This window comes from Nesoenas mayeri (genome assembly GCF_963082525.1).
Source record: "Nesoenas mayeri genome assembly, chromosome: 6".
Lineage (NCBI taxonomy): Eukaryota > Metazoa > Chordata > Aves > Columbiformes > Columbidae > Nesoenas > Nesoenas mayeri.
Window position 1 is genome coordinate 21,188,334 of NC_137545.1, and position 26,115 is coordinate 21,214,448.

A 26,115-nucleotide genomic window follows, 5' to 3' on the forward strand; every position below is an offset into this window, starting at 1 on the left:
CATCTTATAGACACTATCCTCTCAGTATATGATATTTTTTCCTAATCTAATATATTTTTCAATCTAATCTATTTTTTCTAATCTAATATATTTCAGATATAAATTTTAAGTCTTGTTTCATGTATTACAGAAAAAAGCTCAAAACTTTCATTTAACAGCAATATTGACACTACATTTTTTTTTCTTTTCTTAAAACAACTGGCCTTTTTGTAAAGCAAAGTAATAAAGTAAAAATATTTTTTTTATTTTAAACAATGTTGTTGTAGTTCTAAGTTCTGGTTTAATATTAATAACTGATAGATGTTTTGTTGTTAACTAACATAGCAAAAATTACATGTATGAGAACAGCCTAGTAGGCCAGGGTGTCTACTTGGGTTAATAATCATACTTCCCTAGTTGGGGATATGTTATAATAAAACAGTAGTGATGCCTGAGTACTTCTAACCATAGAAAATTAAAAAAATCAAAGGAAAAAAATCGATACTGTTGGAATCGCACTGTCTCTCAACCTTGCCTTTAAGTTGGTCAGTCTCTAGGCTCAAATGAAACATGGCAAATCTAAAAGCTTTGGCAGCTGTGCACTGTGTGAAAAACTCCTCGTTGACTTCCTACCTATAGAGAAAATGAGTGTCCCTTACTCTGGTCCCAGTCGTGACTTCACCTGGCAAGAAAGACTTACACTGCTGTTGTGTCCAGGAGGCAGAATCTTCACAGTAAATAGTTTAGGCATTTTTTCTTAACTAGCTCTAACAAGTTATATTGGAGTGGCTTATTCTGAGTGATTCTTCCTGCTTTTCCCAGTAGGCCCTGTTGATTTAACTAAATACAGTAAACATTTTAAGCAACCAAGTCAACATGCAGTATTTGTAAATTCCTGTAGAGCTGCTCCCCATCCATCATGCAGTATAGTAAAGATTGAACACCACAGTCTTATCCCATTTTTCATTTTCCTTAAATGTATGTACATACTTTTCCAAATCATACCACACTGGTATTCATAGATTCTTGTAGGCTCTCATGAAATGCAACAAAAAAAAGTTTACATATAATTGTATGGACTCTGACAGAGATAATAAGCAAGAGTTGAAGTTTCAAGTAATTTTTCAAGTTTTGGTTAAGGAGAGGAAGATGAAAGGAAGGCTGAGCATTACCTGCCACCAGACCTGCCACAGACAAGGACAAGGCTCTGCTCCTCCTCCTTCGCCCCTGCTGCCTGCTCTTGCTGTTGGCAGCTGCTGCTCCATCACCGTGTTCCTCTTGAACCAGGTGCTACAGGACCCTGAACAGTATGTGGCCCTCTTGGTGTCACGGACTATCTCTGTCTGAATGTAATGTTTCATCTAGTCAATGGAATTACAAGTGGGAGTTCAAAGGAACAGAAAAATGGAACTGCACAAAAGTACAAACAGAAGGGGCTAAACAGAGAAAAATGCTAAAGACAGGTGAAGTTGAACACAAGCAGGGTACTTGTAGGTTGCTCATGAAGTTGTAATGATGTGTTTACATTTGTATAGTGGGAAGAAATTCATTACTATAGAAATTTGGGTGAAGTTAATCTCACATCTGAATTAGCTTTATAAGCATTACTTTAAGCTCATACTTCAAAATTGGTTAATGGGATGACAGGGTAGATCTATGCTCACTAATAATAATCTCACTTCCTAGTATCTTTATTCGAAGTACAAATTGAAATGCCTTGATTGTACCCTTTGGATAGATAAAGAGCTGTCAAAATAATCCAGATGAAACTTTTATTTATTCTTTGCTACCAAAAATATACTATACAGAAAATGAAGGCAGCTCCAAAATGGAAAAGCTTGGTCTGAAAAATAGAAATGGAGAAAATAGGATACCAGTTGAAAACTAGAGGGTAGTTTATTTATTTTTTTTTAATGTAATTTTTTATTCCCAGTTTCTCTTGTGAAAGGCTCACAGAAAGAGCCAAGTGCTTTGCTGTGCCCTGGGACTGCTGTGCTTCTCATGGCAACTTGGTTCCTTGTGGGACAGAAATCTGCGGAGTTGCCTTGATCTATGATACTCAGCAGCAACAGTTAATTTTGTGTGGAGAAACAAAAAGGTGATGTTGACCTTCAAGAGGGGAAAAAGCTTCATCCTACAGTTACCTGACTGCACCCCCTTTCAGTAAAGGGATTTTTACATTTTGATGTAAGTCTTGGTGGAGTAAAATTTTCGTTGAGCTTGTGTTCATGTTGGTTCCTAATTGGTAACTTCAAGCTGTCCTGCCAAGGGAATATTGTAATGTTATGGGTAGTTCAGTGTCATGTTAGTAAGTAATGTTTAGGTACAGCTTGCCTGGACTAATCTTAAAGGTGGAAGAATTTGAAAATCACTTCAGGACTTTTACTTGCATATGCAAGTCAGTTAACAGCTCTTGAAGTTCAAGTGGGGTTTTATCTGATGTGTAGAGATAGCACTGTACTTTTTCATGGAAATTGTTCACTAGATCCAGAACTCATTAGTGAACTCTTAATAGTTCATTTCTGCATTTGCCCCTGAACTGAGATGCTGATGGGTTGCCAAGACTTGTTTAAGCAAAATACTCGAGGGAAACTCTCAGGAGTATGAGATTCTGCACACACTGACTTTCTCCCTTTGTCTCAGTAAAAAATATAAAAGCTATTTCAAGGCATCTAATGTTAGCATCTGTTACTAAAATAAAATAAAGCAGTACAGGATTTTTTTCCACTCTGCAGCTTCAACCCTCCTTTCTGCAATCACTTCCTCTCCCAGAACAGCTCAGCATTATAGCTATTGGCACCTTGCAGCCATGAAATTACTCTAGGATTATTTCATACAAAGGAAAAACTTAGCTGAGCATTAATATTTTTATTAATAGAAACAAGTAGTTGCTGTAAACCCAAGTTATTTGTCATTCCTTCTCAATGAAAAGCTGAAGCTGAGTTACAGCTTCCTATTTTAAGTAGGAAACAAAATATTTGGCAACTGCTTTAAAACCCTTTCATATAAAACTTGAGAAATGTAATTTTTTCCCTTTTTTTGTGTGGAGTCAGGAATTCCTCATTTCAGGTACTATGCAATTTCTCTGGCTAAGTTTTGAGCCTGCTCAAATACATTAGTAACATATATTGCCAGTTAAGATGACCTCTAAAATTTGGATAAGCTTTGGAGAAGTATTGAATAATTATGCTTTAAAATTCTTAAAATCTTTCTTTCCTGTATGTCAGGCTATATTATTTCAGTCACTCTTGTTTGGATGCTACTTAGCACCACGCACTTTGTTGGCACTTGCCAATTATAAGACATGGATAATAAAAACATATTTGTGGTTTTTATTTAGAAATTCAATTTAGAATTTATGTATGATGTGTAATTAATTCAGTGTTACTGCAACTTGTACAATATCATGGAATATTTCCTTCCTCAGTGTAATATGATGGAACTTTATTACTTGAATTAGGAAGGCAAATTAAGGGGAGACAGGAGTGCTTAAGTTTTCACTGTGCACCTTTTAAGCCATACTGGAGCAAATGATGTTTCCAAGTAGTTATTAAGATAAACTTGTGAATGTGATCTGTTTTTTCCCTGATTGTTAATGTTCAATGACTGAGATGATAAGGTTATCCAGAAATCATGTACTCTGATTTCTCCAGTACAAGGAGTCAAAGGAGGAACAATAAAGTTATTGAGCAAAAAAAAATTTGGCAAAAAATACTACTTGTTTTTTTTCCCCCACTAATTAATACTTCAGTTTCAAGGAGTCAAACTTGCATATATTGGAGCTAAATTTTCTTCCTGGCTTCAGCTTGCTGAAATCAGACCATAAATGAGATCTTTCACTTGACCTATCAATGTGGGTGTTCTAGTTTACTTCAAATATGATGTGTGAAAATGACTGATTGAAATTAAGTGCAAGATTAAGAGCAGTGGGTGTATCAAGATGGTCTACAGAGTCATGAACAAGCAAAGACATTCCTTGCAACATGCTACGTGCCAGGAGAGATGTCACCCTTCAGCAGTACTACGTGGTGTCTTTTGAATGGGTGTGAAGGGATGTAATTTATTTCTTTTTCCTCAAAAGCAAACACAAGTCTTGGATGAAGTGCTGGTGATGCCCTTGCCAATATTGACCCTAGTTCTGAGCTTGGTGAAAGCAAAGGAAGATGATTCCTGTTGACTTCAGAGAACTTTTGGTCGGATCTGCTTCAAGGTACTCAGTAAGAACCAGGTACCAGAGCTACGGTATTTCCTACAGCCAGCTATAGCATGCAAATTAATATTAAAACTCCATAACCAGTTTGAGATTAGTTAAATTAGTTATTTGTTGCCGTTGCTACTTAAGAATAATTACTAATCCCTGTGACGACAATAAGTGTGAAAGTCTCTGCAGATGCTGTCTGGGGCATTTTGAGGCAGGAGAGAGAGCTTGGCGCCATTTTTATAGTTATGCCTGTTAAGATTTAATAGACGGAAAGTTTCATTAGTGAACTGTGTTGCAATTAACTTGAAGGAGGTTTCAGCCTACTGTATGCAGTCCTTCCTCAGAGAAAGTTGTTTAAATTTCCTTTTGGTAATAATTTATTGGCATTTCACCACTTGAATGTTAATGAATAGCAAGGGCCATGATTTAACAAAAAATCCACCAACAACATACAACACGATTTTCTCATTACTCTAACAGAGGATTGGGTTAGTTGTATAACTTTTTATTCCTTGGTGAACACACCAGTTGCTGAAAGTCAAGACTGAGTTGACCCAAGGGCAAAAGATAACACAGAAATACAAATTTAAGGGAACAGTTTTCTCCTAGATAACATCTGTAATAGGGATTAATAGGGTAGTGACCTGTCTTTTGTCTGTCTTTTTACCAGTCCACCCTGAGGCCAGATCCTGCATGCTTCACGCAATACTTTAACTGCAAAACAGATTAGGATTTAGACTTTCTTGGTCTTGTGGGTGACCTGCCACGAGAGAAGAGGCACACAATTCCTACTAATTTTAGAGCTGCTGCAAACTGATTTTAGTGCATTTACTGGGGAACTGCCCTGCACCTCTTCTTTTGAAAGAGGAATATGTGGCTATATGAAGCTGATTGATGTTCATAGAACTGAAGATCATGTTCCCTGAACCTTCTGGGTCTACTTGAAAAGAGGTCTATCAAAACAAGCAGCAGTGGGGACCAGCCCTGCCAAGCGCAGCTCCTGCCAGTTCTGCTGCAGCAGAACTTGCTGCCCTCAGGAGCCAGGGTTGGTGAGGTGTCTGCAGGATGCCTGTCCCCTCTGAGAGACTCCCAGCATGCTTTTGCTGACACTCGTAACAATGAAGTGAAGGCAAACCGCTCTGAAAAATTGTTCTTGATTCAGAGTCGATTTTCTCATATTTCTGTCAAAAATTGGCAAAGAAGAAAAGTAAAAAAAAAAAAAAAGCCCCATTTGAACATCCCTTAGAAGTTGGATTTGTTCTGACATTGGTGGAGATGATGACTTCTGTGCAGTGTAAATATTCATGTAATGCCAGCAAAAACACAGGTGATGTACTTGACTATGAGGTTGTGGTGACCTGAATGATTTCTAGGTGATGGCAGTTTAGAGCATTGTAACTGGGAGTTCTTCTGGCTTTCACTATACAGACATTTCTTCTTTGAGAGAGACAATGCAGAGCTGACAAAATGATGTTAGCAGAAGCTGGAAGGTTTTTGCATTTCTTAATCAGGAAATCTGTGCATGATGACCAGTGTGTGACGTGTGACTTGTTCTTGGCTTGACATCATAATTTCAAAATGAATGAACAAGAAATAAGGAAGGTGTTATATTATTTTATGCTGAATTAACCTATCTGTAGAGTACCCAATATCTGTTTCCAGAAAGGAATCATAAAACCTAAGTATTTTCACTGCAACATTGGTATTGTAAGTATTTCATGTTTTAATGCTAGAATGTAAAATAACTAACCAAGATATTTTAAAAACTGGAAGAAAATATGAAAATGGGAACTACTTAATCAAATTTAATTCTGTTATTTAATTGAAATGTCAATTTTTGTTCCACTTTGGTTAGCGCTGTGTGTTTTGTTGTGTTTTTTTTTCTTTTAACATATTTTTGTGAGGGGGTAAAAGCAGATACATCAAAGCTTAGTCTGTAGGAGCACGGTGGCTTGTCTGAACTCTCCTGTGGGCAAGGTTTGCAGGGCTGAGGGCAGGAAGTGTTGTCAGAGGGGACACAGGCAGACTGGCCAAATGACCCCTGTGTGCACACACAGCTGGACCAAGTGGGCTTAGCTCAGGGTTGTAATGTGAAAACTGCTGTTTCTGCTATTGCAGTTCCAGCCAAGTGTCTTTTTCTGAATCGGCACCCCCACCTGCAATGGTACAGGTGATCCATTTTGTTTTAAAGATTTAGCGGACCAGAGAATGGGAGGAGAGGATTTGACCATATAACTACCTTTTAGTCCTGCTCCAGGGGCTGGTATATGACAAGAGAAAGAGGAAAGACATGGATGGGTGCAAGTATTCCTCTCATATCAGGTTATTGCCTCACAAGCCCCTTTATCTAGTGAGAAATTCTCTTCCCCTTATCATGATGCTGTGAAATACTCTGGAAGATTTTAGTGTTTTGGGGAAAAGAACAGGAGAAAATCTGAAAGCTCAAAAAACCTAAAAAATTTCTTGCTGTGATTCATATAGAATTGTGATGCAATTGATGTAGTTGTGAAGGCTAAGAGGAAAATGTTGGACACATACAGCTAATGCCTCTTATTTTGATGGACTTCCAATGGAAAATAAAGGATGAAGTTTTGCACAAGGAAGTGAATTTGTAAGTGAGAGGGGAGCAAGGTGTAGCCCTTCAGAAAAACAAGATGTGCTGGCTACTTTGCCATGATGCTCAGTGCAGAAAACATCTGAGCAAGCTGCAGACACGGCTTAACAATGAAGGTGTTAACTTTTTCTTAATTTTGGATCTTTGTACTTTGTGTAATAAATATATTATTAGTTAACACTAAAAAATTCTGCAGTTGAAAGTTGAAAATCTAGTGTGAGGAAAGTAGCAGACTGTGGTCAGTAGCTTAGGATATGGAGAAATACTTTTAAAGAGATCTGGAGCTACCCCAAGGTGAGAGTTAAGGTGGTGCTCTCACTGTTGTAGGTTTTGTCACAAAACTTGTTTGAGACTGAGGTGGTTCAGTTTGGGCTGCAGTGCTGTTGTGGCTGTGGTTCGAAGGGATAGTGATGCATTAGATAACCTTCCAGCCTTTCTTGTCTCCCACCCCTCCACAAAACTATTAGTTGTATTTGGGTGCTGTAATCTTAGAAAGAATACTTCTAAATAGTTTAAAAGGAATGTCTCCAATGTTTTTTAGTTTGTCACTACAGCAGAGATGCCTCCAACTCACTTTGATTTAGTGACATAACTCATGGTTAAAAGCTTTAGGCAAGGCCACACACACGCAAACAGTGACTGGTGATTTGGGTAATTAGTAGGAATGGCAGAGCCTTGTCTCTTCACAAGAAATGTAGCAATGATATGCAATTAAAAATGAGCTATAAAGGTAGAATCATGTAGCTACATGGAATACAGTAGGCCTGGTTGAGTAAAGCAACATAACAGCTACCAAAAAAAAAGATAGGAGAATGCCCTATTTTTGAATGTTGTTTTCAGTGAAATAGTTTCTAAAGGTGGAACAGAAAAGATTCTCTGTTTTCTCTGAAAACAGGAGTAGCTTCATCGTGCAACAGGTGCCCAGTGTTTGTAGGATCTGTTTTCTTAGATTATTTCTGAGATATTAAAGGTGTCTGAACAGAGCTCCTTGATAGTATGAAAAAAATGCCAAAAATGTCACAACTAACCAGAAAAACATGAGGTGCAATTAATGTTTTCTCTTACATTTTTTTTTCCCTACCTCTTGGTTCTTGCTGACATCTGAAGTGCTTGGCCCTGCCACCTGTTTTCTTTGCAGTGGGGAAGTTTCACATTGGCTTGAGCATGATTTGTTTTGACAAATTTGTGCTATATTCACATTTTTGCCTATCTACTCCTCCTTATTTGTATTTTGGAACTGAGCTTCAGACACTATACCATTTCTTTGGCAGTACTCTGCCACTTATATTCAATGTCAGAAAAAACAGGAAGATAGTTACCGAGTATTGCTAACAAATCAGAATGACTTCACAGTGTTTTGAGTACTGCATATTTATAGTACAGCTTTACATCTGTAATTCTGGAATGAGGTAGGCTATATTACATGCTGGCACCTTCTGATCTCTCTATCAGATGATATAATGCAGACATCTTGACCACTAAGGTCATAAAAGATCCTCAAATATTAATCACAAAAGAATTTTTAACCTTTTACTGTTCTGGAAAAATAGATTTTGGATATTTCTGGAATAATTATGCTGAAGTGAGTTCTTGCTACAGTTTTATTTTTTGTAGTGTTTTATCTTATTTCTGTCAATGGGTATGCACTATTGATTGTATAGCATCCCATGCACAATATTGTGTGTGTTACAAGTAGTTCTATTTAAATAGCTGGTGAATGAGTAAAAAATTAATATATAGGTCTTGTATTTCAAAATACGGTAGATAACTAACAAATAAAGACTAGTGCTAATCTTTTCAGTATACAAGGTGCCCTTGGGTTCATAGTCAAGTTTTTGACCACTTTCATGTACAGAACATTAGCATTATGAAATATTGTTTCTAGATGAGTTTTGTGTTACTTTAAATACCAATCAGTCAAATACCATTATACAGCTAGAATTTCTGTCTATTTTTTAAAAATACTCTGAGTAGCTAACAAATGTTAACACACCAATTTCTTTTGCAAAAAAGTAAAGCAGATATAGTGAGGTGTTGCCTTTTTCTGCTCTTAGTTCTTTCTTTGTATCTTGAGGCCTCTAGTGGAAGCGTACATCATAGGACAGGCACCACTCAGCTGGGTGTGAAGAAAGCCTTTTACTTCTAGGCAGTAATGTGTAGCTATTAACTTTTGAAGCTCTTACTTATCTGATATGTTGTTCTCTAAGCAGTACTAAAAAGCTCGTGTGACTAAGAACTGAAGATGAAAGAGCTTTGAACAGGATTAGGATGAAATCTGTATGGTTACTCTGACCTAATACTTTCTTAATGGCCATATGTTTGTTAAAAACAAAAATCCCCCCAACAAAACAACCAACCAACCAAAAAAAAATCCCAAAACCAAGAAAACCCAACCAAACGTTCCCCCCCAAACCAAAACAAACAAAACCAGAAGACAAACACGAAGAGAAGACCAAAACACATGACCAAGACACAAAACCAACCAACCAGAAAAACCCACCCCATGCCAGAAAACAACTCCCCCAAACAACAAAACCACCCATCTTTCCCCACCAAAATGCCACCCAAAACACAGCTCTGGGTTGAATCTGTAGATGTGTACAAATTTGCTATTATGCATTGAGAGCGCTTTTTTTCCCTGTACCCATCTGGTCAGGTTTAGGGTCAGGAGTTATTTGTATAAAGTTAATGGTTATGTTGTGTAAATGAGCTTAGTGAGTGTTAAAACAAGCTTAAAAAGAGAGAAGGAGTAACAAGATCTTTAACAAAATGATCTAGTTTGCTTCCAGTCATCTAGCAAATTTTAAAAGGTCTCTGATGAGGGAACACTCTTGAGTGAGGCTTTAGCTCCTAATAGAGGCATAAAAATGGTAGTAATTATTTTTGAAACCTTGAAGACTATTACTCTTTCCTAAATCAACCTCCAAGTATTTATTATGGATTGCACATGTGTACAAGAAATAATGAAGCTATGGTTATATTTTTTGAGACAAGAGGCTGGCCTACATCTGTACTGGACTAAATGTTTGGCTCTGTCCAAACATCCTGTACAGAAGATTTGGTCAAGAAAAGAAGTGAGAATACAGTATAGATGCATTTGATGTTGAACTTCTTTTGGAGGGAAACACTTCCATGAAAGTGAGGACTGATGTTTGTCTATGATTTATATAATCTTATTTAGAAAAAAAAATAAATTTGTTTAACTGTGTACTGAGAAACAAGGAACCCAAATGGTTCAGAAATTTTGAGAAGATTTGACACAGGTTTGGCTAGGAATAATTTGTGACTTCTAGTTTTGTCCTCAGCTCTCTAGAACATTGATTGAATCTTGCCGGGCAGAAGAAAATTGCAGGCTGCAGCAAGACCATTAAATAGCATAGCTGCAAAAAAAAAAATCAAAAAATGCTCATATGTCTACAATCTTTTGAGTTAAAAGCTTCCCCAACAGTCTACATCACGTGCAGGCTCCAAGGAAATACTGCAACTGGTTGTAATGTTGCTCATAAAATGGTATTGTTCAGGGCTGCACTTTGGGGGATCATTTCCTTGTTTCCAAGGTGGCTGTTGAGGTCAGTGGCACAGAGCAGGAGGAAAGACATCTCTGTAGGTCTTTATTCAGCACAAAGTGTTTTTGAGCATTTGTATTTGAAAGCATTGCATGCCACTTGGGATAAAGTTCCACATACTGTTCCACAACTTAGACATCACTGCTATGAAAATAGTTAGCTAAGAAACCTGGGGTTTGAGCCTGGAGTAATTTGCTGATTCAGCAGTGGTCTGTTTTAGATTCTTTCTGTTTAACAAACGGGCAAATAATATTTTAGGTGAGAGCTGACATAAGAGTCAATCTAAACTTACAGCCAGAAAGCCCTGCGGTATTTTCCATATTTCTGTGGGTGCGTCTAGCCACTTTTTCTCAGAAAGAACACAGTTGCGATCTGTGTCAAGGAATAAGCAGTAGTCTGAGATTGCAGTGATTAGCTGATTTGCATCTTCGGTTGAAAGGAAATTTTAGCTAATCAATGGACACAGCTATACTTGTTTTGATTTCAATAAACAAGTCTAAAAGCCTTCTCTGCACCTCTGTTTGTTTAAGTTGGTTTTGTTTCTTTGATCTCATGTTAACATACCTTAATGACAGGTAATGATTGATAATGGTGTATTGTAAAGTTCAGGTAATAAATAGTGTTTTACTCATAATAATGCTGAATAATGTACTTTTTATGACCCGGATTGAGGGAAAATTTCCTTGTCAACTCTGCCTAATTGTCCAAACAAAACCACCCATTACTTAAAGAAATACATGTCTAAACTAGACACATTAATTAGGGTCACGACTGAGCTACACAAAGGAATATAGTAACACTTCAGTTATCTTTAAGTATGATCTTTGGACAGCAGTCCTAATGTTAAACTGAAGTTTAATGGGAAGCTATTGTTTATACTGTCCTTTTGTAGCTCACAGACATATGTTGGACTCCATCCATTGCAGCTGGATCATGGGAAAAGAGGCATCTCCCCAAAGGTCTTTAAAGGTCATAAGCAACATTAATTTGAACACCAGAAATCACAAAACTGAGTAAGCCTGGATGAAAAAGGAGGAAAAGAGCTTTCTAGGGTTTTATCCAGTCAGAAACTGAAGTCAGTAAATATCACATTCCATTGAGTTGAGAGTTAAAAGGGGGCCTAGTTTTTAGCTGTCAGCATCCTGGAATACGTACACCCGAGTGCTGTGCCAGGCCCCTCATGAGTGCTGGCATTCTCAAGGTACCTCATCTGCATTGAAGTTTCAGGGATTTTTACTGGGGTTCCAGACGTACCACTATAGACTTAAAAAAAAATTTCCAAACTTAAGAAAACTTTACGTATAGTGAATCTCTTGAAATTATAAAGAACAATAAAAACCTAGTTCTATGAAAACATGAGCTTCTAAGAGTAAACTGCCCTGTAGGACTGAGTACTTTTCTAATAAAAGGCTTCCTTGATCCTTAGTTTAGGTCCCTTTAAATAAATAGTGCTTGCTTTTATAAGTATCATACAAGCAAGCATGAGATACTGCTGATGTAAGAGAATTTGTATTCTCTCCCACTGCCCCCATGCAGCAGAGCATTCCTTGGGTCTCAGAAACAGCAGCTTTGCTGCGCGACTGAGTGTATTGGCATGCTTGGAATGAAATGAAAAGCACCTACCTGTCCCTTTCCTACCTCTGTTGTTTCCTTTCAGTATTAGAAGTGTATAAGATGTTATGCCAAAAGGGATTTGTCCTTTTTATCTAGGAAGAAGAATGCTTTCGCTATTTGCATTTCTGAATTGCTTAGCTGCCCAAGCATGCTTTATGTGTGCTGCTTGAAATGTGTCATCGCATCACGTGGCTGCTGTTCTCTGGCTGATGTTGGACTTTCTCCAACAAATATGGATTATGTTAAAGTAGGTTCTGAATTGACGAGGATATGTTAATAACTCCCAGATGGGCATCTTTGTGCAGGGAAACACAAGCAGTCTATGGCAGGAGCTAGTGTTTGGCAGGTCCATCATTCCGTCATTAAAGGCCACATTATTACTTACAACTCCGCTTGCATGACAATTGCTTGCATAAAATCAGCCTCCCAATGGCAAATACACACAATTTGCTTTAAAATAATTTTCATCTTGCAAGATTTTTTTTACATACCTGCTGGTACTTCCTCCAGTTTGAAATATGGATTTTTATAATTAAATAATAGTATGAAATAAACACTCAGGTTCCATAAACGCGTGCTGAAGATAATTTTTTGAGTATGTGATACAAGTATGAGCCCAGAATACTTGCACTTTCATGGTGCAGCCTGTATTATTCAATGTAGTATTTACCTAAATTTTTTTATAGCTGCAATTGGATGTACCTTTTTTTTTTTTTTTTTTTTTCTTAAAAAACAAAATGGTTTTCATCCTGTATAGGTGATTGTAGTCTTCCTATGAGCGGTTAAAAATAGTGTTGCTTTCCACCTACTCACATGGATGGAAGAAGTTGCTAGAACTAGATTAAAAAAATAAAGTGAGTATGTGCAAGTGTGAATTACGTAATAAAGTATTTGCTGCACATATTGACCACTACACTTGTCCTTCATCTATTAAGCCATTTCACCAAAACATTCCAAAACTCTGTCCATCCAGCAAGCATTTATAAAATGTGGTCATCTGGAAGATCTTCCCTTCCCCAAAAACTGTGCCAGGTTTTTTAAGATACAAAATTAAAAACCTTTAACAGACTACATTTTTTAGTGCTAGCTAGAAATGGAGCAAGGACTTTGGGTTCTGTGAGTGGGAAACTTTGAGATTCTTGGTTCTTGTTTTTATCTTTAGTCCTAGAGCCATGCCTTCAGGAGTTGAATCCTATAAAGCTGGACTTCTGTTAACAATCTGGGGCATAGTTACCGGGTAAGATAATATAAATGATACAGGCAATACATGCTGTTCATAAAAATTTAAAAAAAAAAAAAAAAAGACTTTGCGACTAAATCATGAGTATTTTTATCAGTTGTCTAAATTACTCCACCCCAAAGTCAATGATGTCTATACTCCATTTTCATGTGCATATTTATATTTTCTCTTGCACCTGTACTCAAACCTGGATTTTGGCTGACATATCAATGATAAGAATTACTTTACTGTTCTTAATGATAAAAAGGTGAAGTATACATTTTGAAATAATATCATTGAATCAACTAATGAGAATTTACATTTTGTAGCACATTCTGGGGAATAATGCTGTGTTGGGACAGTATTTTCTGGTGATAACCTAGACTGTCAATACCGTTAAGTGTGTGGATCTGACGCAAGCAAAAAAGATACCATGAGGGGTTCCTCTATTTTTGTACTTCTCTAGTCTCTTTCTGCATGTTATGATATTATTACTCTCAAACTGGCACTTAATTTTCTTGGCTCTTAAAATGAGTGTTGTAAGAGTAGTTGAATGTAATATGTGGTATTTTAATATTGTGACTCTTAATGCTACATAAAACCTTTGTTTCCTACAGGTTTATTGAGCTGGTGTATTAGATTTCCTGCTGCATGAGCAAGAAGATTATGGTGGCTTACGTCTAAGTATACTTTTGGGAGGCATTTTGTATTTTCTCTATAAATAGTCTTTCTAAAACACAATTGTGAAACTATTAATGTTTATATCACATTATACATCTAAGTTTACTGTGCTGAGTATACAGTGTGGTAGCAAGAGGAAATCTTTCTGTCTAAGAAACGTGTTCAGAATTGTTATTGTTAAAAGGCTATTGAAATGCAAGTTTTTAATATTTTCTTATCTGTAGGGTATTTTTTGCTTATTACACTGAGTCATCCCCATTTTCAGAACTAGTAAAATTACTTCTCTTATGGAGTTAAGCATTTCAATAGAGCTTGCAAATACAAAGCTTTCAGCAGAAATGTGGATATTCTGGCTATTGCTTTTGTGTTGGAAAAATGTGAAATGAGTCAACTGCAACTACAAGTTCTTAATAGATAAAATTTAGATTTGAGGATGTGAGAATGTGCATAGTGAAACTTGTATTTTATGCTGGATAAACATCTTGCCTAAGCAAAAGACAACATTTGTTATGGACTTGAAAAAAAAGATACAAACTATGGAAAGATCCTTCGTCTTAAGACAAATGGAAAATATATGTGGGGCATGGATGTTGAGGCAGTTCATACCTGTATTATGTTACTGACTTGCATTTTGTTTTGTGAAGAAATTGCTCATTAAATTATTCTCATTTTGCAAGAAAATGCCACAGGCCAAACTCTGCGAGGTCCCCTTGAGTCATTTATTCCTCTGTACATGAATAGCCAGTTTCATTATGTTTGAAAATATAGCATGAGTAGAACAAATGGTTAGTATCGCCTCATCCAGCGAAATGAAAGATGATCATCTTCAGCCAGCCACCATTAGGTGGACCGGCTCCAGCTCCGAGTGCTCCCTGGTTTCAGAGGTGCTGTGACGTGTGGGTAATCTGCAATTTGCTGGGGGCATCGTTAGCTGGCTCTGCCTGCGGGCAGGATTGGAGCTGGGCCGGGAGCAGCTGCCCAGGTGCGGGGGATCCACAGTGTCCCTGCCATCACACACCTCCGGCTGGTGCTGAAGCCCCCGGTGACACAGAGAGGGTATTAGGTCAGATGATTTACATTAAGTGGCAAGTGATGAATTCAAGATGACAATTCAAAACAGCGGTGTTTCTTCTGGTAATTAATTCCAGTGGTGCCTGAGGCAGTGCTTAGCTGCCACAACCAGTGTGGCCAACGCTGAGCAGCTAATGAGAAAACATTACAGCAAGGATTAGGGGCCGGGACATTCTGGCAGGATGAGGTCACTATGGTTAGAAAATATTAATGCAGGCTTAATGTGATAAACTGACTGTGACAAAGAAACTTTATCCATCAGTGGTTAAAATGCAAAAAACACGCTGCTTTAACATTTTATTTTGAATTATTTTTCCCCCCAAAACCAGCTTTAAAATCAGCTTTTACACCCTGCCTATAGTCCTGTGGCACTAACTGTTCCTTTGGTGCTATTGTATGCAAACCATGTCAAGGCCAGTTAGCTGTTGCAGCCGGACACAAATTCTTTCTTCTCTTTCATTTATTTTAATTACTTTTGTCAGGTAACCATGAACACTCAGCTTAGAGGAAGGAGCTTTATGGTTGTTACCTATAACCAGAAACAGTGATGAGAAAATAACACTTCTGTGCTCCAGCATGCTACTGCCTTCAGTCAGCAGCAAAGATGGGATTGCTTGATATTACCTAGCAAAAGGCAAGCACATCCTAAGACCATTGACCATATTAGATATGGGGAAAGGCAATGCAAGAACAGAGTTTTACTGTCACAGCTCTGCCCTGCTGCTGCAACATGGGTCTGAGGAGATCTGAAGAAAAATACATACCCAATGGCACTTAAAAAAAATGCTTCTGTGAGCTTTTCCCAGGCTGTTGTGTTATCTCATGTAGCCACAGGATCTGTGTTATTCATAAACTACAGGTGCTGTGTACTGTCCTGACGGAAACCTGTGGGTTATAATGTGCTTGCTAAGCAGTTTTACCAATAGAGTTGAAACAGTGTTCTGCTAATTATGTAGTGAGACTTGTTTTCCTAAGTGTTTTCTATTAATTACAGGGATATAGATGAGGTGGACTGCATATGGTGGCAGTTGCATTTTTTTTTGTTGTCTAAAGACTAACAGTTATTTTCACATTTTTGCTTTTTCTGTTGTTAACACATTTATGTAACAATCACTTTTCAACTGAAAGCATTATAGATACTTCAGTATAAATGCTTCTATGAAGCAGATAAAAATAGCCTTTAATCACATCAGCAAGACTTCAACTAGTCCCAAATGTCAAATAATATAATTAATTGACGAGGTTGTAACCAAATCCTTACATTATCTCACAATATATTGAGCTATCAGGGATGTTCTTACCCTGTATCCGATCACAGTACATGCTTTTATCTTTTAAAGAAAAAAGACTTTAAAAATTGTTCTTATTTCAGCAAGACATTATGCATTTTCTTCTTTATTTTGCACACCTAATTCTTATATTTTAGAATTCCAGAATACTCATAAAAGAAAGCATAAATTCCATACATTTTTTCTCATTCAGTTATTTTTATACAGTATTGAACTAGTACAGTGAAAAATATGTGGTCTCTACTACAGAACTTGGAACTGATATTTGAGGCCTATAGTTACAGAAGATAGGTTAAAAATAATTGTGTTTAATACATTGACCATTTTAGCAATCATACAGACTTGCAATGGCACTAATATTGTTTTTCTAAACAATGAAAGCATCATCAAGGGGGTAATATGCTGTAGTCTGATAACTGACACTTGTTTCCACAGTTGTACTTGTTTTTCTGTTACATAATGAGTTCATCACTTTGTGATTTAGAGCAGATTTAGAGCTATTAGAATCCTAGAATTTAAGAATTTGTGTAGGACTTAAGATTTGTGTAGATTCCTATAAAGCCAAAGTGGTGAAATAAGGAGTTAAGTAATTATCTGCATTTCAGAGAATACGTGTTTTCATGGAAGGCACAGGAGAACGCTTTTGGACTCTATCAGTTTTGAACTCATCTTGGAGAGCACTATAGGAAGAGATGTAACACAGGCAGAATTGTGCTCAAGTGAATAAGCGTGTGTCCATCAGATCAGGTAAGATCTACATAGGACTTATTGCTGACCATTTATAACCCACACTAGATCAATTTATTTGCTCATCAGAATTTTGTGAGCATAATAAAAAATACATGGGCATAAGAAGTCTTTACATATTGGAAAACTGAACTGTTACAAAAGCCTTTACTTTCATGGCAGGCACATTTAGTTGTCTCATAGGAGGGAAAGTTACTGTGTATGGTATGTGGTAATCCAAATAGAGGAGAGGAAGATCTACTGATAGCACAGTAAAAAAGTGTTATGTGACTAATGTAGCTTTTACCTGGTGCATCTTCCTCTACAATTGATAATTAGTGGACAGATAGATATGTTTTGCTACTGTTTAAACTATAAACTGGGGAAAGAATTATAAGGACTGGTTTGGTCAGTTGGTAAAGAGGTAAAGTTCTCAGCTCTGAATAGGGTATTAAGTACCACATGGTATGTTTTATGAAGGTTATTTCAAGTTTGAATTGGAGTGCCTGGAAAACAAACTCACTGTAAGTTTTTGAGAATTTTATATAGTATTTTAGATAAAAACTAATCTAAAATAGTTCATTAATACAGGTATCGAAGAACATCTCAGTATAACTTCCAGGTTGAAATATGAGCTATTATGTAGACCTTAAATGTAATACATGGTAAAACTTTAAAAATGGATTTTCAGTATGGCTATGGGTTATGACTCTATGCTGGAGGATGACCAGTGAGTGTGGATTTTAATATTGATATAATAAGTCATAGTACAGTTTAAATACAGGCTTTCCATTTAATCTTGACTACAAAATTTCACAGTATCAGAAGAAATATTTAATTTCAGAAGTTTAGCTGGGGTTTTAAACAGTCTGTGGGGTTTTATGTTTTCAAAACAAACCCAGCGAAATTTTATCAATAGATTCTTCTTCAGACCCTGATGTCAAACCTGCATGGCTGGTAGAAGAGACAGATACTTGGAATTTTTTTTTCTTTGTTCTCTCTGTAGTTTATACCCACTAATACCTCCATTTGTGTATTATTCTTCTGTTCCTGAGTACCTGGAGCTATTTAGCGCAGTGAACGTGGGGCCAGCTGAACACATAAACATTGAGAGATGACAGGGTTTTGCTGCGGTCGGAAACTGGGGAATATATAATTGCATCATTGTCTCTCATTCTGCTCCCACATGTAACTTGCTTAAATGTCATTTCATGCTGCAGGCTCTCACTCTTCCCTTCCCTGTAAACCTTATTCAACCTGCACTCAGCCATCGTGACAGCGGTGCCTGAGCCGGGAGTGCACAGGCATCCTGGGGGATTCGTATTCAGGCATCACCGATCGTTGACCTGGCTATTGTTGTTTGTGATACTTACTGGTAAACTTTGCAATCAATACAACATCAGCCCGCCTAGCTCCTGGGAATGGAAACCTGAAGCAGTGCACTTAATCTTGAAGCCGGCTCCTGCTCCCTGCTCTGTGGCTAAACTGGGTAGTTGGCCTACTTGATGCAGCATTATTGCTGCAGAGGTCAAGTGTGAGCTGGCTTGGCAAGCGCTGATGTATGGCTCTTTGTGATGAAGTACCTCTTCCGTCCAACAAGAGACATTTAATAATGATGGGCCATAACTGCGCACACAAAAAACCTTGTAGCTTGTTCGTGAGCTTATATAGTGAAAGCTGGAGAAGGCAATGTGTTAGTTCAGAGCAAGTCTTTGGAAAAAAATTAACGAGGAAAGCAAGGTCTTATTAAAAGTTAAAGAAACTTTCCCGTTTGTTACAAAATTGTAGCAGTTGCTCCAAATATGTTTTACAAATACATATATTTTCTTGTTGTTCTACTTGCATTGGCTCCTCTTTTCTTTACATTTCAAAAAATCACTTTGTAGATTGACAAAGATAGGAAATAACATTAAAGACAAATTAAAATGGATACAAATTATTTCTACAGGAATTTATTTTTTCTGTATGTGCAACTGCCGAATTCTATGAATATATTTTGTTTGAAATCAATTATGTGAGCCGGGAGTGGGTACTTAAGTACATCTTGCAAAAATTTTCTCCTCTCTAGAAAAGAGAGAAATCTCTGAGAATTAAATGAACTGCACCAAAGCTCAACTGAATGTTGGAGAGTGCTTTCCACATGGTTTGTACATTGAAAAGAAAAAGCTAAAGTAACCAAATAATCACTTCTGAGTTCATCTAGAATGTTACCCAGTACCTGTGTTCCACAGGTTTTCCACATCTCCTCTGTCTCTTATGGAGATGGATTGCAATATCCAAACAAAAATGACAGCTCATGCCCACAAAGTTTGGCACTAGTTAACCACTGAGGCTACAGGCCAGCAAAGATCTTTGTAGTAGGTTCTATTGCTCTGTTCTGCAGCAGATACAATGAAGGCAGGTATTAGTGCTTATGGACCCAGACATTCATAACCATGGAATAACTTCTTACAAATGTAAAACACTCCTGGGAATCCATAGAGGAACACTTATGTATTGTGTTTTAAGATATATTAACCAGTGCTGGGTAAGCGGCTGTTGTGAAGTCTGTAGTGAAGAGGACATGCAAGCTGGTAGAGTACCTCTGGCACCCTTAGTTTTCAAAACCTCCTCTTAGTGTGTTGGACAAACATCAGTCTTGAGAAAGATATATGCTTGCTCTTAGAAATTCCAGTCCTGCAAGCTGATGCTTTACAGCCAAATATCAGCTGTATGAGGAAGTTTCCATTTGAATCCTGATACTTTTTCTCTTGCGCTATTGCACATTTGGAAACTGTTTTGCAGAAGGGGAGAGTTTTGCTCCAAACATGTTAATGTTTCCTCTTTTAGTCCGATAACTGGATGAGTTGCTATGCAAGCCTCAGCACTCTTTCTGAAAATAGGTTCAGTGCTCAGATTAAAATAATATTTGTCTGTTCCTAGTTTTCTGGCAGTGTTTCATTGATTGCTTTGCAACATTTAATACTTTTTTTCCCCCAAACATTTCATTTCCTTGTTGTCTTCCCCCCGCCGCCAACACACGGTGTTGAGATTCTCACTAGACCATTACACTTTATTATAGGAATATGTGCATTTATACAAATATATATTTATTGGAAGGGTATCAGCTGGAAGGTAAAGTTGGCTGATGAGAATTGAAACTACTTAAATAAGGCCTGTTGGCTTTAGCTGAGTGTAGGCCCCATTATTCTTGATCATGACTGGGCTTAAAGTTGTGAGTTTCCAGCATAAATCCCTGGAGTGTGGCTCACTGTGATAGTGATTGTACTGTTGCCTCTGGTGCTTGGTTGTTTGGTCTTGGTGTTTTGAAAAAAAACAACCCTTTTTGTATATGTAAGTAGCTCCAAACTGCTGCTTTTGATTTTTAGATACAGTAATTAGCTCCAGTGTGGGGATTTTGACTCACAGTAGTTCCATTTTCTTGTGCAAAGGCAATGCAGACTGTGAGAGGTAAACTAGTGTGTTAGGTCACTCAGGACCAGGGTCAGAGGTATGAATCTACTTTGGTAAATTGATAGGATAAGCTAATGTGATTTTACAGGTGTGGGAGTCAGAAAAATGAGTTGAAACCAGGAAGCGAGTCACTGATGAGCAACAACATGGAGAAAGCTGCTGCTTCAGTAGCTCCTTGTAGTCTCTTATTGTTTGTTCCTTTCACTGCAGTGCTGCCCATCATTCGGAATACTTACTCTAAAATGTTTGATAATGATCTCTTAACAAAATTTCGCTGTGGGCCCCCACCCCCCATCCTGCTAAGTGCGTGGAAGATTTCGCCGAACCTATTTATTTTATTACTGAAATCCATTTTCCTTGGCTATAACTAAGGCGGAAAGCAAAAGCAGGAGGCTGATATGCGTATCTGTGAATAGTCCAAGAGCTGAGCCACAGCTTTGCAGTCAGGTCCTTCCCACCACACTGTGACTCTGGTGTCCAGCAGCAACGGCTGCAGGTTTTAGATGTGATGTTGCTATTGAAGAGCTCTAAATCACATTCAAAGAGCTGAAGCATCAAACCCATGTGGGAGAGGGCAGAGTGTGTGTTTGCAACTTGTGAAAGAAGTGGAAGGGTGTAACAATTAAAGCAGAAAGTGAATGTGATCTTTAGGATTAATCAAGGAGACCTGATTGGAGTGATACCAAATATTCAAAAAATTTACTTAAGTGTGAGATCTATTATGTTAGAGAACAAATGTAGAAGAGAAATAATGAAAACCCCATTTTTTGAGACTTTTAAGACTGAGCAAGTCAAAACTCTGGAAAATATACTGTAGATAGCATAATGTAATGACAGGAGGATAGAATTTACTCTGAGACCTTTTTAATTTCTAGTTCTTATGAGTCATTTAAGGTATTTATGTTTAATTTTAAATAGTTATGATTACAGAGTATAATCATCCAAATGGTAATAAAATCCTTAGAACAGAACAAAAAAAAAAATAAAAGCAATGTCTTTTTGCTTCAAATGAACTAACATGCCTCAGAAATGAATGGCAATCCATGCTGCTGGGACAGCAATGGGGTCACCAATGACAAATTTAAGTAATATCATGTCCTATACTCAATTATACTCCTGTATTTTATTTGACCAGAAGTGAAAACCAGAAAGTAGATTATTTGAGTGCTGTAAAACTACAACATGTACTCCAGAGCTCTATTCCATCCAGCTCTTAACTGATGGAGCGATTCCCTGGCTTTGGCTTGCTTTTGGGTTGGTACCTGTAGCCACATGTCTTGAGTTGTGCTGTTCTTTTTCTCTCTTGTTGCTGTGAGTGCTGGGTCATGCTCCTTGCTGGAGCACGAAGCAGTGGCCAGGGGCTGCTCGCTTCGGCTCCCGTGTCAGGGAGGGACATGTAAAACGCCTATGGGACATGCAAAATGCCTGTGATGGGCCTAAATGCTTCCCTGCCAGACAAGGGAGGAAGAAGGGCAAAGACGGCTGTTGGCACATCTCTGCAGGCATGATAGAGGCTGCTGGAGGCAGCACCTGCTGCAGATCAGTATCAGGAATGGTGAATACATGCATACTTGTTTTTCATTCAACTAACATCAGATTACCATCAGAATTGGTGAGTGCATATATATTTAGTTTTTCATTCAACTCCTAACATACTTGTTTTATTCTGTGACTGCTTTGCCCCAGTATTATATTGCTGCTTGGTTCCAGTGTGGGCAAAAGCATTTGGACAGCAGTATTTTCTTTGCTCTTTCTCTAAGGCAGTCATTATAGCTGTTCTTTGGAGTTATAGCTATTTGCAAATAACTGTTCTTACGTTTTGCTGGTTACTTTGTCATTGATGCCTGCTCTGACATTTAACACCCATCTTTTTTTTTCTTTATTTTTTTTTTTTTCTTTTCTGTTCCAAATTTCCTATGAGAAAAATGTACTACTAATAATTAACATGGCAAAAGCTGCTCTGGATTTGTATTAAGAGCTATTTTGGTGCTTGTAACTGTCACGTACCATATTTTTAATTTCCATCTGGCCAATCATACCAGTGCACAAGATGTATCACCCTGCAAATGATTATTAAATTCAGTACTAAAGCAGAAATTTGAGAACAACAAATTTCAGTTGGTTAGGAAATGTATTTATTAATCACATTTACTTTAATTAAAACAGAAAGTGATGCGAAATTCCCTATTTTAAAAAACAATAAACCATTGCCTACTAATGGGTTAAAAATAAACAGAAGCCTTCATATATTAAAAAAAAAAGAGAAAGCAAAAGAAAGAGAGAGAAATGGTAATGACAGTTTTGAAGTATCCAGTACCTGTTGTGACAGGAATAACAAATTAATTGGGACTATAACAGATTCTTTGTAAAGGTGAAGTAAACACACTTGACTGTATATTTTTCACCATCAGTTAAGTCTCAATTGGTTCTAAAAATAAACAGAAGACATTGAACAGTTTTAATGGATTTTGACACCTAGGTATTATGCTGTCACTCCAGTATAAATGAATCATAACTTTAGACTGCGCCAAGGAATTACTACACATTTGGAGAAAATTTATGGTGCACCAGGCTTTGAATCATGATGTGATATCAAAACTAAAGTCACAAAAGGAAAAAAGTCTGGCATAAATTATTGTTTACCCAAGCCATGCATACCCATGTGAATGCAACAGGTATGGATTGCAGGGTTAGTTAAGAATGCCACTGTAATTTCTACGTGTTAATGCCTCTCAGAGTGGCTGTTCTGGCAGAGCTCCCAGGGAGCCACATCCAGAGGGGAGCTGAGCACAAACTTTGGACAAACCACCTTGGCTGCCAGATGTTTGTTGCTTATCAGGATTCAACCTAATTAAGATAGTTAAAGTTTTACTGATGAAGAGGCTAACAGAAATAATTTCATTATTTGAACTTACAGTAACGTTAGGCAATTATTTTTTTTTTTTTTTTAAACATATAACACAGGAGTACTAAATTGTGAAGGTCTTACTCTGGCTTAAAGCAGACCTTAAACTGTCTATGGAGTAAGGAACATTTGCAGCGTGACTGAGTGACTAGTTGCTGGGGTCCAAGCTGGCTGCCTAATTTGCTCTGTGCTGTTGTATGCGTAAGTAAGCCTTAAAATACGTTGTATAGATATGCATACAGCATGTGCTGGATCTTTCTCTTGAAATTTATTTGAAAAACCTGGTAGTTTGTGCAGTTGCTTAGACTATGAGAGTGTGCTTTTAATACTTTTAAGGAATATAGATGAAAACAAGTAGTCCTCATTCATTCTGTATGATACTCTTTAGTAGGTTGTTATGCCCAATGCACAACTGTGTAGTAGTGACTTTCCTAAGTCCTTATCAAAACTACCTTATTTTTTAAAAAACATGCTTTATTCAAAGCACAGGTAGGTTGGTGTAACTATTCGATTTACAGTACTTCTAAAGCTTCCTTCACAGTTACTCTTGCTTTCAAAGATCTTCCAGATTCATCTTTTCAGGCGTTTTGCCTTAAAACTATATGGTTCTTCAGAGATTATTATAAAATACTACAAGGAAGAGATCTAATTTTTAAGTCTCTATGAAGTGAAAGGGAACAAATCCAAAGAAGATTATAAGCAGACAGAGAGGTTTTATCTGGGAGTCCACAGTGTATTGGTTTATCAAGCTTTTCCACATTCTGGCCTTAATACATTACAAATGTGGACTGATTCATTATTTTTTGACCTGCTGGAAGGCTAATCACCCTTTTAATGACTTTGGTACTCTTCCCTTTGAGTAGTGGTACAGTGCTGAACTTTTAGCCTATGGCCTTAAGGCTCAAGGCCAAATCCTCAAGTGATGCAGATGCTCTGGTACTTCACTGCAGCAAGCCTGCTGCTATTCCTGCCTTTACCTTGTGCATACCTTGTTTTACACCCCTGCCCAACCCTTGCCCCTCTGCAAGGTCCTGGTGCCACAGAGGGTGTGTGCAGCCCTTCGTCTTGCTCCATAGTGGACTTCCCGAGGAGCCAAGAAACTCCCCAAATCTGTCATGTGCCTGTAGCTGTAAAAAGTGTCCTCACTCGTCTGCAGGTACCACTGCTTCTTGCAGCAGCTATTAATCTTGTAGAGGAGACCAGTGTGATGTTTGAAAGCAACTTTATATCATCTTTTATTAACCAGGTTATTGCTGAATGTTTGTCACCAAGAGAAGAGCTATGCAAACAACATGGGATTTTTGCTCATTTGCTGAACTGGTTGAGAGGAAATGGGAAAACAGAAATAGGAAGAAATAGCCGATATTCCGAAAAGTTCTAAGTTTGTTTTCTTTTCTTCAGTTTAAGAAAAAATTATGCAGGTAAATATTTTTCTTACTTTCCCTAATATCTTTTACAAAGTAGTTTTTGAAATGGAAAGAGCCACTTTCCTCTTCCCCGGGCCAGTGTAAGGAGACAGCCTGGTCTGTGCTACAGGGCAGCCCGAGTCTCATGTGCAGGGGTGGCACCATTGGTGTATTACTATGCCCCAAACACCCTTCAGCGCCCTGCTTCATGTACTGACCCTGCCCATTTTCTCTTAAAATGACTCCTGACAGTTGATCACTGTCACCTGTTCCCTGGTAGTCACCACACCCCTGTTGTGCTCTTCAGGAGGGGTAGGGACACTGTCCCTAACCATGTGGGGGTTGTTGTTGTCCAGGGCTGATGCTGGCTAGGGTGTGTTCACCTCCCATTCCCACCTGTCAAGAGGAGATAGAATAAAAAGTTAAAATGCTCAATCTTCTACAAGTATGTTTTTAACATCCAAAATGTCTCATAGTCTAGCGGATAGTTTTAAAATGTGCATCAGGTATAATAAATTGGAGAATAAATAGTATTAGGACATCCAGGTCTTTCCCTCAAAACTGCAGCCAAAGCTTTGCCAAGCAGCAGTAGTTGCACGCAGCCCTCCCTTGGGATTTTCAAGAGTGGAAAGTCTCAGCTAATCAGAAATATGTACAAGTATATAAAATATCAGATATCCCAGATGCTGTAGAGTGGGAGTTGACATCCAAAGATTTTGACTTGTTTTGTGAGCAAAAATACTGGTATCCAAAAAACTTCAAGCTTACAACTTGTCCAAACAACATGAAATGAAGAGGGGAAAGATATCCAACATATCATGATGTATTTCCCCATTTGTTTGCTTCTAATGTGTACAAATGACATTTATAATATTGAAAAATGTTCACTTTGAGATTATAATACTCAAGTTGTCACCTAATTATCTCTTAATTCCTCTGAAATGATGCTATTTATAACATTTTAATAATAGTATTAATTTTTAAGAAAGGTTTTAAAATTTTTCCCTGTAAGGAACCACAAAGTGTTCTCATTGTATTATTACTTTGAAGATACTGTTTCTATGTCTTTCTCACTTTATGTTTATTTGCTGTGTGGCAGCATTTCTTTTTGCATAGAGTACCTTACTTAAGGATTATTAATTAATTCTGGATGGATATCCTCAGTTTTACAGGCAAATCGTTCTGGTAATACAGGTACACAGTGAAGATAAATATCTTTTGGACATTTTCTTTAAGGAGACTATTCTATACTTTTTATTCTTGTGTTCTACAGACTCTAAGATATTTTGTTTTCATAAATTACGAAAGGAAAATGTCACAGGCTATCACTGTTTCTGTGCTCTGCCTTTGCTGACAGCTGTATGATGCTCATTCAGTGCAGCAGATTGGGA